Below are 18,753 nucleotides of genomic sequence, written 5' to 3' on the forward strand. Positions count from 1 at the left end.
TCAGTGAATATATTAAATTCATAGGCTACAATGTGGGGATCTCATGCATGGTAATAACTACATGTATATACAACTTGCATCCTTGGCACAGTTATATTATATTCTACTCAATCCATAGGCTTCATTAATGTCATTCAGACTGTTTTGAAGTTGATACAACCGGCTATGATAGCTGAGGTTCATAGCTAGGTTCTGAACTAATATTTATACCAAACGTTTTAGGGTCCATACACAGATCGGCTACATAGCTAGCTACACATCCATAGGCATACAGGTATTTTTTATCCTCCACTGCATAATAAGCAGTGGAGAATAAAACAACACTAATTTCAATTTCATACTCATGTCACAACGCCCATAAAGCTAGCTAGCTGGCTAATGTTAGCTAGTCAGCTAGCTTTCTAAATAAATATTTTCGTAAATTAACTTTGACAAAAAAATATGCATAATCGTTTGTCTCTACATTAACAAACATATATTCCTTTCAACTGTAATTTTTTTTGCATGATTCCATATGACGTTATAATTACTTACATTTGCTTCCGTCCTAATATGTTTGTCAGCCATGTTTGCTGAAGAAAGTCTCCAGCGTTGGGTCCCATTGCGTAAAATTCGTAATGGGAACCACAGCTGTCGCCTCTGGTGATTTGCATAAAGTTGGGAAATGTTGAACTTTTTCACCGCCTCCCACGCCACGTTCGCGCCGCCCAACGGTCCCCGCCCTCTCCGCTTATCACCGCTTTCCTTCCAATGAAAATGAATGGGAAGCGGTGTTTCACCGCGCGGCACCGCGTGCTAGTGTACACGAGGCATATAGCCTACTGTTCTGACTTTGTGATGCACATGTAGCCTATAGCCTGTTTTAGAGAAATGTAATAATCGAATATTGTAAGAGCTTTCATTGTCTGCTTATATGTCCCCTTTTTTATCCTATGGTTCTGACTTGGTGTACAGGAAGAACACTAAGAACAGCCCATGTTCTGAATTCTGTCGCTGTACATTTCAAAAGTGCTAAACAAATAGTAATATTGACTTCCTCCGTCCTACCTCGCTCATTAATGTCTTAATTGAAATTACGGATTACCTCTTATCAGCTTGTCATCCCTTTATGCCATAGTTTGTACATCTCAATTATCAGTAGAAACCACATTTGTTTAAGAAAGTCAGCCATATCAGCTATGTTTTTTCAAAGGCAATAAATGAGGCTGCCAGACAAGGCTCCGCTGATAGCCAGGTGTAGCAGTGGTAAGGTGTTGGGACTGCTGTTGGGACAGCTTTAAGTAGGCCCTAACAGTTTGTGGGCACCGCTTGTCACCGTTATAGTGCAATTAATGTATTGTTTAGTGTTGTGTTGTGTAGTGGCTTTGCTGGCACGCATCCCACTTTTTTTTGTTGTTTTGCCCCACCACGATTTACATGCTAAAATCGCCACTGCATAGGTGGTAAATTAATCGCACAAAGTCAAAGAACTACGAATCCTATATGGCCTATTCCACCTCGCGCTGCGACGCTGCCTGTCTGGGGGCTGTGCGCGCACAGCATAAAAGTGAATTTACTTTGTCCTTGGATATTTAGAATGTTTTGTTCACAAGCTAGGTTGTTTTTCTATGTTCAACTGCTAGGGAAGAGTAGAGGCTCTATGAGTCAGACTCAATCGGACAGGCTCAGCGCTACCATGGTAACCTCCCAGCACTTGAAGGGGCAGGTGGACAATTTTGGGTTGGGCCAATTGTGCGCAGCCCATGAGTCTCCCGGTCGTAACCTATACCACATTACTTCTTACTAGTAATACATTTATTGTTTTAGAAACATTACAAAGCATACTCATACGTTTTTTTGTTTGTTGTTGGGGTAATTTTAGCAGGGAAAAATTTTTTGCCAGGAAAAAAACACTGTCCTGTAGGTTTTCAGTCCAACCCTAATTTCGCATATCTGATTTAGCTAGTTAAGGTCTTGTTGAGCAGCTAATAAGTAGAATCCGGTGTGTTAAATTAGGGTTGGACTGAAAACCCACAGGATGGTAGATCTCCAGGAAGAGGGTTGGGCAGCCCTGGTGTAAACCATAGAGGAGCTTGGATACCTCAGAGATAATACACTCTGGACGTGAGTCACCTGCTGGCTAAACATGGTATCTAGCAGAGCTATCAGACCCTCCTGGGGACAACCCACACGGCAACACAACCCACACAGCAAAGACTCTTAGATATTAGCTCATAGAACAAACATTATTCTCTATCAATGACCTACTTCTATATCTGTATCAGACTCAGGATGTGACCCAGGTAAACGGATAAAATGGGGATTTCTACTATTTCCAACTGCATTGTGTTCCAAAAGTGTGCAACTGGTTATTGATATGGATATAAAGTGACGAGAATCTTATAAAGCTATTTATACTGTTTTGCTGGTAAATGCTTTTAGAAGACATGAAAATGTCCTTTGAGATTACCACTGACATAAAGAACTGGGCCCCTCGTCCACTGACATTTTTTTGAATATGTGCTGACATCTAGTGGTTAAATCAGACTTTTTAAATATGTATATTTATTAGTTTTTTCACCGTTTTCACTTCCATTCATTCGTAACACAGTTCAGGGGTGGATGTATCACATAGTTATTTTAAACATTACGATGTAAGGTTCAGAGGTCAGGTAAATTCACAGTCAACAGATATTTTACATTTTAGTCATTTAGCTGACGCTCTTATCCAGAGCGACTTACAGTTAGTGAGTGCATACATTTTTAAATTTATTTGCAAACGCCATGCTCTACCAACTGAGCTACATCCCTGCCAGCCATTCCCTTCCCTACCCTGGACGACGCTGGACCAATTGTGCGCCGCCCCATGGGTCTCCCGGTCGCGGCCGGCTACGACAGAGCCTGGATTCGAACCAGGATCTCTAGTGGCACAGCAGCCTTAGACCACTGCGCCACTCGGCAAGGTATGTGTACATCATTCACACTTCTTACAGGGTCTTTCAAGGCTGCACATTCAACAGGTCAACAGGTCATCAGGTCAACAGGTCATCAAAGGAGAAAAATCAAGAAGGCCGAGATACAAAAATGATCTTACAAAAAAGCGCAAGTTCAGGTTGATGCCTCGTGAGCTCAATGTAACTGCGGTACCCCATCACAACCCAAAATATCAGCTGCTTTACTCCATTGTTGGTAAACAATGTAATTGCAAACAAACATGGTTAAACATGGTTAAAACTATCATGTTGATATCATGGATGGTCAGTCTTTCCATCCATAGCTCAGCCTATACATTTGAGAGTAGTTACATTTCTCCAGCCCTATTCCTCAATTGTTTACCAAAACAAGTGACGGGTGACCGCCATAGAGATCCTATTAAATAGAACAATATCCTATCATTCTAATTGCTAATGCTATGGTGACCATTTTCTTGTTTTATGAATCCTAGATTGCCCCTTTCAAGTACCACAGAAGAATGAAGTATAAGTTTAACATCTCTATGTAGCATGTTCCAACATTATAGGGTATGGTAACTAATAGCTACCGGTATCTTCCAAATTCAGAGGAAGGACAAGGCACACTAAAAAGTAGTAGGTTATTGTTACAGAGACAATAAATACTTCTGTTCCAGTTAAAAATATTATTGATATAAACACGTTTTCCTTTGATGGCTTGATAAAATGTGTCAAAGAATCCCGGTCTACGGTGGCCTGAGTAGGTCAAGGCTGCCCTCTCATATACACAACAATGATGGGTAGGTGGAACTAATACCATATTATTGCTGACTGGTACAACTATCTGATTCTACAATTTATAGGGCGTAAGCCTGAGCTAGGGGTTGATTTGGGATTGGCCACAAATCTAGGAAAATGTGGGCTCTGTGGTATAGTAATAACACATACTAGCACATATAAAGATTTTTGTATAAAACAACTTTATGACATGTTGATGAATGAAGCGCACAGGTTTACTCTGCTGGTATTATTTGATTCATGTCCACTGGGTGGTGCAATAGACCCACAGTTTCTGTGTAATGTCTTGAACTGTATGATGTGACATCAGAGGTCCACCTTTTCTGTGCTTCTACTCTCATGTCTGATGATGCGCTTCCTGTTTCAACTTGGAGGTGTTCTGCTGGTGCTGGTTCTTCACAGTGAAGTAGACAGTGCATCGCAGGAGAGGGCTGTGGTTCTGGTCAGGAGAGTGCTGTGGTTCTGGCCAGGAGAGTGCTGTGGTTCTGGCCAGGTGAGTGCTGTGGTTCTGGCCAAGTGAGTGCTGTGGTTCTGGTCAGGAGAGTGCTGTGGTTCTGGCCAGGAGAGTGCTGTGGTTCTGGTCAGGAGAGTGCTGTGGTTCTGGCCAGGAGAGTGCTGTGGTTCTGGACAGGAGAGTGCTGTGGTTCTGGCCAGGAGAGTGCTGTGGTTCTGGCCAGGAGAGTGCTGTGGTTCTGGCCAGGAGAGTGCTGTGGTTCTGGCCAGGAGAGTGCTGTGGTTCTGGACAGGAGAGTGCTGTGGTTCTGGCCAGGAGAGTGCTGTGGTTCTGGCCAGGAGAGTGCTGTGGTTCTGGTCAGGAGAGTGCTGTGGTTCTGGCCAGGAGAGTGCTGTGGTTCTGGCCTCTCTCCCTGGTGAAGTGTTCACTGAGTTGCCAAACTCTTGGAACAATGTCCTGTTTGGAGATGAAACATTAGAACATTTAAATTATTCAAATTATCGTTCTTTAAAACTATTGACTTATATAATGCATAGATGAATGAATGAAAGAGCAGGTACCTCTTCTAGTGAATGTTGTTCTTTAGGGATTTTCCTTTTTCTGGCATGTATGATGTATCCAACACATAGTACAGCAACTAAGCTTAATAATACACCAATAACACTACCCACAATGGTGATAACTGGTAACACTGAGGCTTTCCCATCCTCACCACTACCTGTTCACACACACACACACACACACACACACACACACACACACACACACACACACACACACACACACACACACACACACACACACACACACACACACACACACAGATGAAGAAAGATGTTCATAAGATAATAGTTTCATACAGGCAGAATTATTCCAATCTTAACTAGAGAAGAATTACAATCATGATATCAAAACTTTGGTCATATTTTATTTTTAATGCCGATAAATTTAACTTTTATTCATATTATATTATTAGTAGGTTATTAAACAGTGATAGAGGTATGCAGTGAAGGTGTGATGGCTAAATGGTACTTACAGTCCTCCAGCTGGGTTGGAGAGATGGTCTAGTGTGTGACGTGGTTGCTGGTGGTGCATTGGATAGTCCCGTTTGCTAAGCATTGGAGATGTTGATGTTGACCTCAGACAGAGACAGTAACTGTTGTGACCGTGTACACTGACCCCCGCCACAGACAGACAACATCCAGCCATCTTTAACTGAAAGTTCACTGTGACGTCACAGAGTCCCACACTTGTGTTGAAGAGCGACGTGACATCCATAACTGGTTTGGGAACATGATCTACAAGAACCAATGGAGTTGGGAAAGAGATCCCTACATCCATGAGTGGTCTAGATACTATAATTGTATTAAATAAACAAAAAGACAACTACCAGCAGAAAAACCTTATTAGGCCTACATGCATTATTGAACCTAATCAGACACATTAAATGTACGGCAAATTACCAGAACTGAAACCTTAGAAAACTCACCCTGCACTAATAGTCTATATGTAGTAGTTGATTCATTCCATTTTTTCCGGTAGTTTGCCTTGTAAATTCCACTGTCTGTGTTCAACAGATTCTTAATGCACAGAGAATGGTTTGCGTTGTTATAGTCCACCTTCTCCTTGTATTTAGGAGAGATCTCTTTGACTCCAACTATTACATCACTGTTCCTCATCCATTTAAGTCGCTTTGATCATCTCAGGAGGTTCTGGAACAGCCAGACATATTGAACCCCCCTTCAACCCATACTGGTCCCACTGAAGGTTCCCCCTGATTCCTAATGAGAGAGGACAAAGATCACATTTAGCATTTCACTGACAGTCATTTGACATTAATGTACAAATTGAGTCAGTAAGTCATTTGCTGCCTAAACTCAAAACTTTTCCAATTACCCGTGTTATGTGCACAAAGTATTATTTCTAGAGTAAATGTCCAAAATCAAAAGTGATTCCTCCACACAATATAATTAATATAATGAATAGGTTACCTGTGGTGATACCTAGCCATAGAAGAAGAAACCCAAGTATTTTCATATTTCTTTTGAAATTGAGAGACTAACTCTGCCTTCTTCTGTCAAAGTTGTCGCCTAATGAGGCAATTTTAAACTCCTACTCAGTGTAAGTGGAAGTTTTTCACCAGATCTTTTCGGGAGGCTCCACCTCTACAGCTGGGCATAGATTTCATTGGATGGTGCCTACACTGCATAACGCCCTGCAACGAATAGTCCAATCATCAGCCTCGCCCCCTTTCCTGTGTCATGTAAAAAATCTTCCCAAACCTGAAAGCGCTAAATGGTATTGTATTGTGACGTCATACGTGTACAATTTCTCACAGCGTGAAACTGTTCCCAGTTCAATAATTCATTGCACGTTTTACACCGCGCACGCAGGGCTAGCTAGTTGGTGGCTGAAGGTGGAGGAAAAACGATGTCTAACAGACAGCTGTGGGATAAGGAGACGTATACTTGGATGGCGGAGGAGGAATGGAAGGAAAAAGCGGCAGAGGAGGTCTAAGAGAGAGAGGGAGGAAGATTGTAAGCTTGAGTCGGGGGGGAAATGGCGGGGAAAAGCGAGAAGGTTTGGTAAAGAAGAATGGTAGGAAATGTAAGCAAAGTGAGCTGAAGACAGGAGGAGAAATGGAAGTGAATGAGGGTGAAGTATCGGAGGTGGTAGGTGTGGTGAAGTACTCGGAGCCAGAGGCTGGCACAGAGGGTCAGGATAAAAATGAGTCTGTGACAGTAGGAGTGACGTTTTTGGAAAAAGTGGACCCTTGCCTTTTGTGGTTTCAAGATGGGTGAAAAAAGCGTTGGATATAGTGGAATCGGTGAGGGTAACAAGAAGTTGTCTAGTGATAATTGTTTGTGTTTCTGTTGGTCAGAGGGAGAAGGAGCTCAGAGTTAAACAAATGGGGGAGAGTAGTAGATTTGTACCAGTACAGAGGGATAGGCCAACAAGTGATATATGTTTCAGTAAGATTGGATTTTTAGCGTTTATAGCAATGGTTATTAATTGTACTGCAGTGATGGAACGTAAGTCGAAGAAAATTGAGGTTGTGGTGGCAGCTGCAGAGAGGTATTTGGGTGTGCGAGACTTCACATCAGAAGAGTTACAGGGAGTGTTAAGTGGTGATGTCCCATCATTTCAGGTTGAGGGCATGAGGTAGGAATGAATATATATTTAAATAGTGAAGAAGGGTGGTGTTAATTATTAATAATACTTTTGAATTTGTGAGTGTATTGTTAGATGGTAGGGTATTTCTTTATTTTATTTTTCAAGCAAAATATAAGGGAGTTGTACTCCAGTCTAGTAGGTGGCGGTAATGCAACAAATTGGATGCCAACCGCCATTAAACCTAATTGAAGCACGCAACTCTTTTTGTGGATGGCTGAGCTCGTCTCTATTTTTACCCTCCTTTGGCGTGAACTTGAAAAAACTGTTCAGCGTCGCTAGCAGCATACAGCAGCACGTTCGATTGTGGGTCAAGATTTCAGCATAGCGAATTTGTATGAATATTAAATGAGCAAAGCAAATTGTATGAATATTAAATGAGCAAATGGTGTAATCCATTCTCCATTTCATGAATTTATTTACACGTAAATAGTAATATGCGCTAAACCAGGGTTCTTCAATTCCGGTCCTGGAGGGCCGAAACACCTCTGTTTTTCATCCTCTCCTTCTAATCAGGGGCTAATTCAGACATGGGACACCAGGTGAGTGATATTAACTACCAGGTAGAAATGAAAAACAGAAGTGTTTCGGCCCTCCAGGACCGGAATTGAAGAACCCTGCTCTAAACCGCTCCGGGGACAAACAAACTCTGCTGCCTTGTTTACAATCGTCCACATGGCTGGGAGAACCTATTCAAGTAAAGTTAAGTAAATGCATTTCGAAAATGGGGGGGGGAAACGATGTATTATTAGCTAACTAGCTACAGTGCAGGCTAACTCAAATGAGCTGCTAACGTAACGTTAGCTAGCTAGCTATCTAGCCAACTTGACATACTGTATAGCTAGCTAGCTAAGTGAATTAAATACCACCAGCTACCTAACTTTATTAGCTAGCTATCTTGATGTAATTATCATTGTAAAAAACAAACTCCAAATGCATTTGTAGGTAACGTTAGCTAGCTAACTGCCATGGAGGAGGGTGAACGGATAGCAGCCGCAACTGTCAAAGTGAGAGAGTAGGGTGTTCTGGATAGGGCAGGTACTTTTGTATAGTTCCAGTCCATAGAAGTGAGGACGGAGATAATAGTAACATAATATTCAGTGCTGTGTAATTTGAGTATAATGAAGTCAGTTTCTTGTGAGGTTTTCTGTCCTCAGATACAGAGAGCTGTGAAAGCCTGTCTGCAGATGAAGAGGTCCCAATGAAGAGCAGTGGTTCTCAGTCCTGGTCCTGGGGACTCAAAGGGGTGCACATTGTTGTTTTTTGCCTTAGTGCTACACAGCTGTTTAAACATGATCAACTCATCATCAAGCTTCAAGTTATATTTATGTATTCATTTGTGATGCTATCCTTGATATGATCCTGCTGTTGTCACATGCTACACATGCATCTATCTATCCAATGTTATCATGATTTGTTATTAGGGATATTATACTTTAGTAATCCACAATGACCTGGTAATGTAAAAGTCTAATAATGACATTATCTTCCATATTCCTACAGATACCTTGTAACTGGAGATTCCTTTAAAACTATTGCCTACCGTTACTGTGTAGGGCACTGCAAGGTTGGGTGACCAGGGCCATCTGGGACTGCCTCCTGGGTGGAATTCAGGCGTGTGAAGGCTACCTGTGTCCTGCATAACTTCATGGACCAGGAGGGAACCTGCAGCTCGCCGCCATGTGCCAGAGGAGAGGTCTGCTGCTCTGCAGGATGTTTCAAGGATGGGGGCCAACAACGCAGCGCGGGAGGTAATCCGTGTGCGGGAGATCTTTCCCTCCTACTTCTTTCGAAGAGGGTGCAGTTCCCTGACAACACCATAGACTACACTATGCACAACCAAAGGCTCTTTTAAGAGCCATCCACATGGCAATAAGAGTATTCTTCCATTTACTTAGCTATGTCAACTGTAGTTATTCAATTCCCAGTTTCTTTCCCTTTTTGATTTCTACTTCTCAGGTGAGGGTGCTGTTCAGGTAAGGGTGATATAACCCACACCTACACACTCGTGTATCAATCTGGTTGATGGATTGTCATGTGCAGTAAGCAGGCTCAGGTGTATAACTGTGGCTCCTTCCACCTTCAAAGAATAGGCAAGAGGACCAACCATGGCGAATAGTAAGACACTTCATTATTTCTATTTATATAACTACGCTATATTGTTTGTCCTCGTGTGTCTGCATGTTTTTCAGTATAAAGTACTCTGCAGCCACTTAGTGTGGACACCAGGTGAGGCACAGAGATTCCTGTTGAACACTGTCTCTTTAACTACCTTATTTTCTCCATAACAGTCTCTCTCTTCACTTCATCCGTCTTCTCCCTAAATCCTCTAGGTTATATCAGCTGTGTCGGTGAACCCCTCCCACATCTGAACTGGCTACATATAGGGCACAGCATGATCAGAGGTGAGAGGTCACTTGTTCGGGTCAACAGGAAGTATTATTAAAGAGATGCTTTACATTGAAATACAGATAGAGCTGTAGTAGTCCCAGAGTTAATGATCCAGGGTGAATTTTGCATTTCACCTCCTGATGATTATGATGACGGACAGTGTTAGAATAAAAGAACACAAGGCTTAATCATGCTGTCTCTCGTCTGCAGGTGTGTTTTGATGTGAAAGAGGATGCCAACCCCCAGTCCTGTCATCGCCACCTCAACCGCTCTTGGGCCAACTGGGGGTCCAAGGCTGGTTAAGAGACATTTATTTAATTGTGATGAATTGAGAGAATATTAAGTTTAGTAGCACTGTAATTCATTAATCATATGCTGTCTTCCCTGCTCCTCCATTCTTACCGCTTTCCCTTTCTGTCTTTTACACTCGTTCTCACACCTCTCTACCCACCTCCTCTTTCTTACTCTGTTTTTATAATGCACACCAGATGTGCACTGAAGTACAGATTGAACTTGTATTTAAATTATAATATTACAATTATAATATTTATAATGCATGTATTATATATTTATAACACTTGGATAATTAACTTCTATCAATAAAGTGGTTCACATTCTCTACTGGTTGAAAATAAGTCTCTCATTTGATGAAATACTACACATATCCTGTGTCCTCAGATCAATGCAGATGAAGGAAATTAGATAGAGAGAAACCGGTTTTAGAGTATTTACATGATGCATAAGAAGTGTAGTGTACTGTTTTTCTAAATTCTGTTTCTGTATATGAATTACAAATCAGCCTTTTAAACTAGTTAAATCATGTTTCTAGTCTATTGCATAGTTGCACCATCGAGAGCATCCTGACTGGTTGCATCACCGCCTGGTATGGCAACTGCTTGGCCTCCGACCGCAAGGCACTACAGAGGGTAGTGCGTACGGTCCAGTACATCACTGGGGCCAAGCTTCCTGCCATCCAGGACCTCTATACCAGGCGGTGTCAGAGGAAGGCCCTCAAAATGTCAAAGACTCCAGCCACCCTAGTCATAGACTGTTCTCTCTGCTACCGCACGGCAAGCGGTACCGGAGTGCCAAGTCTAGGTCCAAAATACTTCTCAACAGCTTCTACCCCCAAGCCATAAGACTCCTGAACAGCTAATCATGGCTACCCGGACTATTTGCACTGCCCCCCACCCCATATTTTTACGCTGCTGCTACTCTGTTAATTATTTATGCAGTCACTTTAACTCTACCTACATGTACATATTACTTCAACTACCTCCACTAGCCGGTGCCCCCGCACATTGACTCTGCACCGGTACCCCCCTGTGTATATATAGCCTCCCTACTGTTATTTTATTGTACTTCTGCTCTTTTTTTCTCAACACTTTTTTGTTTTATTTTACTTTTTTATAAAAAATAAATGCACTGTTGGTTAAGGGCTCAAAGTAAGCATTTCACTGTAATGTCTGCACCTGTTGTATTTGGCGCATGTGGCCAATAAAATTTGATTTGATTTAACCATTGATGTCCCAGGACCAGGATTGGTAAACATTTTACATTTTAGTCATTTAGCAGACACTCTTATCCAGAGCGACTTACAGTTAGTGAGTGCATACATTTTCATACTGGCCCCCCGTGGGAAACGAACCCACAACCCTGGCGTTGCAAGCGTCATGCTCTACCAACTGAGCTACGCGGGGCCCACAGTAAACACTGTTGAAGTGTATAATTGTAACACATACATGCAGACACAGCATCATTCAAAGACTGGAGTTTGATACTCCTGGTATTGGATATGACTAAATGTCTCACAGACATTCATACCTGAACTGCACCTTTATTTGCCAAGGTAGAGTACATGACTAGTGGTTGAAGTCACATTATGGCACTTTTCAAAGACCATGCATAATGAATGTTATTGCAAGATTATTATAGTAGGGTACATTGATTTAAGTGCATTGCAAATTCGTGATTTTGTTTTTAATGATCAGGGATGGATGTCTTCCTTTGTCTAGCAGGGACCACCCTATGGTTAGTGCATGGGTCTCAAACTAAATTCCTGGAGGGCAGTATGTCTGCAGGTTCTCGCTCCTCCCTTGTACTTGATTGATCACTTAAGGGTCATTGATTAGTTAGGAGCTCCCCTCACCTGGTTGTCTAGGACTTTATTGATTAGTTAGGAGCCCCCCTCACCTGGTTGTCTAGGTCTTTATTCATTAGTTAGGAGCTCCCCTCACCTGGTTGTCTAGGTCTTTATTGATTAGTTAGGAGCCCCCCTCACCTGGTTGTCTAGGTCTTTATTGATTAGTTAGGAGCCCCCCTCACCTGGTTGTCTAGGTCTTTATTGATTAGTTAGGAGCTCCCCTCACCTGGTTGTCTTTATTGATTAGTTAGGAGCTCCCCTCACCTGGTTGTCTAGGTCTTTATTGATTAGTTAGGAGCCTCCCTCACCTGGTTGTCTTTATTGATTAGTTAGGAGCTCCCCTCACCTGGTTGTCTAGGTCTTTATTGATTAGTTAGGAGCTCCCCTCATCTGGTTGTCTTTATTGATTAGTTAGGAGCTCCCCTCACCTAGTTGTCTAGGTCTTTATTGGACACCAATCGAAAGGAAATAACAAAAACCAGCAGACACACGGCCCTTCAGGAATGGAATTTGTCACCGCTGCGTTAGTGGTTACAGTAGTATCCACTGGGTTAGCGGTAACAGTAGTATCAGAGAGAACCATTTTTCTGTGAACTTGTTCGGCGCATCAGAGTGCATTGTGTCTGGACTGATATACCAGACCTCCAACTCCGAATAGAGTCCATACGATGTTGAGGTGTACTGGCCACGATTCCAGCTGCCTCAGGTATCTAACTTGCCTAAAAAGAATGATCTCCTGTTATCTCTGCAGGCCAGAGAGAGGTACATTCTGCAGCATGAGGCCAGGTACCTTCTTCAGCAGGAGGACAGGTACATTCTGCAGCATGAGGCTAGGTACCTTCTTCAGCAGGAGGACAGGTACATTCTTCAGCAGGAGGCCAGGTACCTTCTTCAGCAGGAGGACAGGTACATTCTGCAGCATGAGGCCAGGTACCTTCTTCAGCAGGAGGCCAGGTACCTTCTTCAGCAGGAGGACAGGTAAATTCTGCAGCATGAGGACAGGTACATTCTGCAGTAGGAGGCCATGTTAAAAAAGATGGCCTTGAAAGATAGGATGCACTGGATGGTCTCTTCCCTCAGTTTATCACCAATGATGTGTTTTCACACCTGTTCCAGGATAGTTGGTAATTTGCCTTGATGGAAAACATCCTGACAAGGTAATGGTCAAGCATGTTGGTGTGTTAGTCTGTGAAGAGGCAAAGGACTATATGCTATCTAGAATGTTTTATTGTCGCTTGAGGAGACTAGACGACCAGGAGAGGCGCCACAAGTTTGTCAGGGAGGTGGGTCAGGCTGATTAGAGAGTGGAGACAGGCCTTACTCAGTCCTGGCATGTGGAATAGACAGGCAGGTAACCAGTACCTGAAGGGGGACTTAAACAGGGAGACTGCAAAGTCAAGGCCCAAAGTCCAGTCTATTTTAATAAAGTAAGTTGTTCCTTTTTTTTTCAGGATAGTGTTGAACCAAAGGTGAAGTCTGGGATTAGTGGATTTTTAAACCCTTCTTCTTCGTCTTCTTCTGCTTCTTCTTCTTCGTTCTTCTTCTTCCTCTTCTTCGTTCTTCTTCTTTGTTCTTCTTTGTTCTTCTTCGTCTTCTTCTTCTTTTTGTTATGTCACTGGAAATATTTTGTCCTCAAGACAGACCTGGTAATTAGAAATTATAGCTGATATTGTCATTAACCTAGCCATGAACCCACTCTCCTAGGGTGTCTCAGGGGAATTTGGGATATGCAAAAAATACACATTAGGACAAATATAAGTATCCACCAAATTATTATGTGGTCCTCTGTAGCTCAATTGGTAGAGCATGGCGCTTGTAACGCCAGGGTAGTGGGTTCGATCCCCGGGACCACCCATACGAAAAAATGTATGCACACATGACTCTAAGTCGCTTTGGATAAAAGCGTCTGCTAAATGGCATATTATTATTATTATGATTAACATTAGGACAAATATAAGCATCCACCAAATTATTATTATGAATTGTATTATTATTATACTAGCATGAAGATGTAGTTCTGAGGACAGGGAGCGCCACAGTACATGCAGTACAGGTTAACTAGATTTGAGTAACAAAGTCACCCATCCTCTATATTTATGAAAGCGGCACTAATAGCCACATTCAATATTTTTCATGAATTGAGTGTAAAACAAATTGCTTCTAAAGTTTTACCCCACAAATGGAGAAGTCACAGCTACCATATGAATAATAAATAAATGCATAAATAATAGTAAAATAAATGAAAATAAATAGACAGTATATTAATTTGAACTACTTTAATAGTAAGTTACAGGTTACAGTGGGGAAGTATTTAGTCAGCCACCAATTGTGCAAGTTCTCCCACTTAAAAAGATGAGAGAGGCCTGTAATTTTCATCATAGGTACACGTCCACTATGACATACAAAATGAGATTTTTTTTCTCCAGAAAGGATTTTTAATGAATTTATTTGTAAATTATGGTGGAAAATAAGTATTTGGTCAATAACAAAAGTTTCTCAATACTTTGTTATATACCCTTTGTTGGCAATGACACAGGTCTTCACAAGGTTTTCACACACTGTTGCTGGTATTTTGGCCCATTCCTCCATGCAGATCTCCTCTAGAGCAGTGATGTTTTGGGGCTGTCGCTGGGCAACACGGACTTTCAACTCCCTCCAAAGATTTTCTATGGGGTTGAGATCTGGAGACTGGCTAGGCCACTCCATGACCTTGAAATGCTTCTTACGAAGCCACTCCTTCGTTGCACGGGCGGTGTGTTTGGGATCATTGTCATGCTGAAAGACCCAGCCACGTTTCATCTTCAATGCCCTTGCTGATGGAAGGAGGTTTTCACTCAAAATCTCACGATACATGGCCCCATTCATTCTTTCCTTTACACGGATCAGTCGTCCTGGTCCCTTTGCAGAAAAACAGCCCCAAAGCATGATGTTTCCACCCCCATGCTTCACAGTAGGTATGGTGTTCTTTGGATGCAACTCAGCATTCTTTGTCCTCCAAACACGACGAGTTGAGTTTTTACCAAAAAGTTCAGGTTTCATCTGACCATATGACATTCTCCCAATCCTCTTCTGGATCATCCAAATGCACTCTAGCAAACTTCAGACGGGCCTGGACATGTACTGGCTTAAGCAGGGGGACACGTCTGCACTGCAGGATTTGAGTCCCTGGCGGCGTAGTGTGTTACTGATGGTAGGCTTTGTTACTTTGGTCCCAGCTCTCTGCAGGTCATTCACTAGGTCCCCCCGTGTGGTTCTGGGATTTTTGCTCACCGTTCTTGTGATCATTTTGACCCCACGGGGTGAGATCTTGCATGGAGCCCCAGATCGAGGGAGATTATCAGTGGTCTTGTATGTCTTCCATTTCCTAATAATTGCTCCCACAGATGATTTCTTCAAACCAAGCTGCTTACCTATTGCAGATTCAGTCTTCCCAGCCTGGTGCAGGTCTACAATTTTGTTTCTGGTGTCCTTTGACAGCTCTTTGGTCTTGGCCATAGTGGAGTTTGGAGTGTGACTGTTTGAGGTTGTGGACAGGTGTCTTTTATACTGATAACAAGTTCAAACAGGTGCCATTAATACAGGTAACGAGTAGAGGGACAGAGGAGCCTCTTAAAGAAGAAGTTACAGGTCTGTGAGAGCCAGAAATCTTGCTTGTTTGTAGGTGACCAAATACTTATTTTCCACCATAATTTGCAAATAAATTCATTAAAAATCCTACAATGTGATTTTCTGGATTTTTCTTTCTCAATTTGTCTGTCATAGTTGACGTGTACCAATGATGAAAATTACAGGCCTCTCATCTTTTTAAGTGGGAGAACTTGCACAATTGGTGGCTGACTAAATACTTTTTTTCCCCACTGTAATGATCTATTTTTACTGAGGGATACTCATTGGAAGAGAACGTATTGCATCAGAGTCAGTGTGATAGCTGGGGAGAGTTAATGTTTGGTCTAGTGTTGAGTTTTTGGTTCAGTATCTGAACTTTTACCCTAATACATATCTAGATTTGACATGATCTCATGGAATCCTGGGTGTGTTCTCCTCAAAACTGCACAGCTGATGTTTTGAACTAATGAAAGGGACTTATGTTATGGTAATTCAACTGCTATCTCTTTCAAGTGTATCAATTAAGCCTTATAACAAACTGCAACATTGCAGCACAGGCCTACTTGACGTGATTAGAGAGTATTTATTATTTATTTATCCTTGTGACTCCCATTGAGATATTACTCTCTTTTTCAAGGGAGCCCTGGCCAAGTGGAAACAGCAGTCGATCATACAGAGTAAAATACAATACAACAACAACACAATCAAAAACATTTTTAAAAATCTTTTCGAGCAACTATATTTCAGTTTTATAAAGCCAGGCTTCAGTTTAAATATATATATATATATATATAATGGTTACTTTTGTCTGGTTTACACAGGTATAAACATGACAGAAGCAAATATTTGTACATTTCAGTTTTCAGGTTTGCAACATGACAGTGATGGGCTAGGGATTTTGCAGTAGTTGTAAGGCGTAAACACACTGTTCAACAGTGTCTGTGGCCTGTCATGGTAGTAAACGAGACCAATATGTAAGCTACAGAACATCTCCATTCCTCTTCCATTTACAATGGAATTCTTACATTTTGTGGGATGCCCAATCCCAAATCATCTCCATGCCCCAACCCCCTTGTGTAGTATTGAATATGGTGGGAATTCCATCTAGCAAGCTGATACCGTCCCACTGGACACAGACGGCAGTTCAACATCTTGTTTTGATTTACATTTGGTTGAGTTGTCAACTAATCATGAATTCAACGTGAAATCAACAAAACATTTCACCAAGTCATTGGATTTAGGTTAAACGTTGGGTGAAAAAAGATCAAATTCGATTACTTTTTGCAAATCCAATCTGTTGATTGAAATGATGTGGAAAAAACATTGATTCACCAGTTTTTGCCCAGTGGGATATTGCTAATACCTGTCCAATTCAGATCCGTAGTTCTAGGCCATAGTGAAATGTCCCACAGTTTCTGTGCAATGTCTAGAACAGATGAACCAATGTCACGATCGGCGGAAAGGTGATTTATTTATAGAATGATACGATCAACAACGTAGGAAAAACAAGTGAAAGAAAGACAGTTAAAGCTCCAATCAGAGACAACCAGCTGAACTCGTTCTTGGAGTAGAACAAACAAGTCTGGCTCCGTGTCCCCAGGGGCGCAATGTATGATGTTACCTCAGAGGAAGTCCTATTCTGCGGTCCTTAGACCTGGTGATGCGCTTCCTGTGTCAACTGAGTTATGTTGGTTTCTTCTCAGTGACTAAGACAGGAAGTGTCTCAGGAGGACGCTATGGTTCTGGAGTTGTAAGCACTTGGACAATGACCTGCTTAAAGATAAAACATTAAATATTACAATAACATTTGTATTCCTCTTTTTTTTTTGTAGTTAAAATGTATTTATAAATGAATGAAAGAGAAAGTACCTTTTCTAGTGAATGTTCTTTAGGAGTCGCCATTGTTCTGGCATGTTTGATGTATCTAACCCATAACACAGCTATCACAGCTAACACATCAACTAAGATTAATCCACCAATAACAGCATCCACAATGGCGCCTGGTATTGCTGAAGCTTTTCCATCCTTCTCACCACTACCTGAGGTCACACACAGAGAACAGACAGTTTAATCCTTATAGAATTACTTAAATAACAATAGATTCGGTCAAATAATAATCATAGACCAATAGTTTGACATAGACAGAATTATTAAGATGTTTTTGCTGGAGAGGATTTATAACTGCATTTATATAAAAACGGTTTATATTTATTATTCATACCAATGAATGTAACTTTTATTCATATTATATTATTAGTAGGTTATTAAACAGTGATAGAGGTATACAGTGAAGGTGGAGGCTAAATGGTACTTACAGTCCTCCATGGGTTGAGAGATGGTCTGTGAGCTGACGTGGTTGCTGGTGGTGCATTGGATAGTCCCGTTGCCATTGGAGATGATGATGTTGACCCCAGACAGAGACAGTAACTGTTGTGACCGTGTACACTGACCCCCGCCACAGACAGACAACATCCAGCCATCTTTAACTGAACAGTTCACTGTGACATCACAGAGTCCCACACTCTTGTTATTAAAGTAGAGGGGTGTGACATCCATGACTGGTTTGGTAACATGATCTATAAGAGAACCAAAGAAGAGTTGAGAAATATTAGGCCTACATGCATTACTGATCTGGAGATTTTTAAGGTGTCCACTATATTGCATTCACCCATAATGCAACTCTAGAACCTGATGCAACTTCAAAATCAGTGTAAATGAAGGAGAGGAGAAAAGGAAAGGTCACTGACTATTGAGATGGACCCAATGTCAAATGTATCAATCAACATACATGTTTGATGGCTGAAGCTGCAATGCTACGTTGAATCTTCTAGAATACAGCAAATTACCAGAACTGAAACCTTAGAAAACTCACCCTGCACTAATAGTCTATATGTAGTAGTTGATTCTTTCCAACTTTTCCGGTAGTTTACCATATCAATTCTACTGTCTGTGTTCATTATGTATGAAGGGAAGAGCGTGGGAGAGGGAGGTAACCAGCACCGTACACATCTGAAATGAATGGTGAAACACAGTCTCTATGGGGACATGGGCATAGTGCTTTCCCAGGCTGCCACACATGGCATTCATACAAACATTCACGGATTATTTATTAATAATATTTATTTATTATAATTATTATTATTATTATTATTTCAATAGCTCATAAAGAGATGAACAGTTTGACATGTGTTGTTGTATTGTATGTGTAATGGAATTCCCTTTTTAGAGTGACTGCGTCGAATCTGTCTGTTGACCTGGCC

General features: G+C 41.6%; 1 long non-coding RNA gene across 1 annotated transcript; it reads right to left on the reverse strand.

Annotated features, from left to right (window-relative positions):
* Window positions 1–3,891: 3,891 nt before the first annotated feature.
* Window positions 3,892–18,006, reverse strand: LOC123490565. The gene is made up of 3 exons (XR_006660994.1): window positions 17,809–18,006; window positions 4,743–4,900; window positions 3,892–4,638 (listed from the first exon to the last, which is right to left on the reverse strand). It is a non-coding gene; the product is annotated as an uncharacterized LOC123490565 (long non-coding RNA).
* Between the last annotated feature and the right edge of the window lie 747 nt (window positions 18,007–18,753).

This window comes from Coregonus clupeaformis, unplaced genomic scaffold, assembly GCF_020615455.1.
Source record: "Coregonus clupeaformis isolate EN_2021a unplaced genomic scaffold, ASM2061545v1 scaf4199, whole genome shotgun sequence".
NCBI lineage: Eukaryota > Metazoa > Chordata > Actinopteri > Salmoniformes > Salmonidae > Coregonus > Coregonus clupeaformis.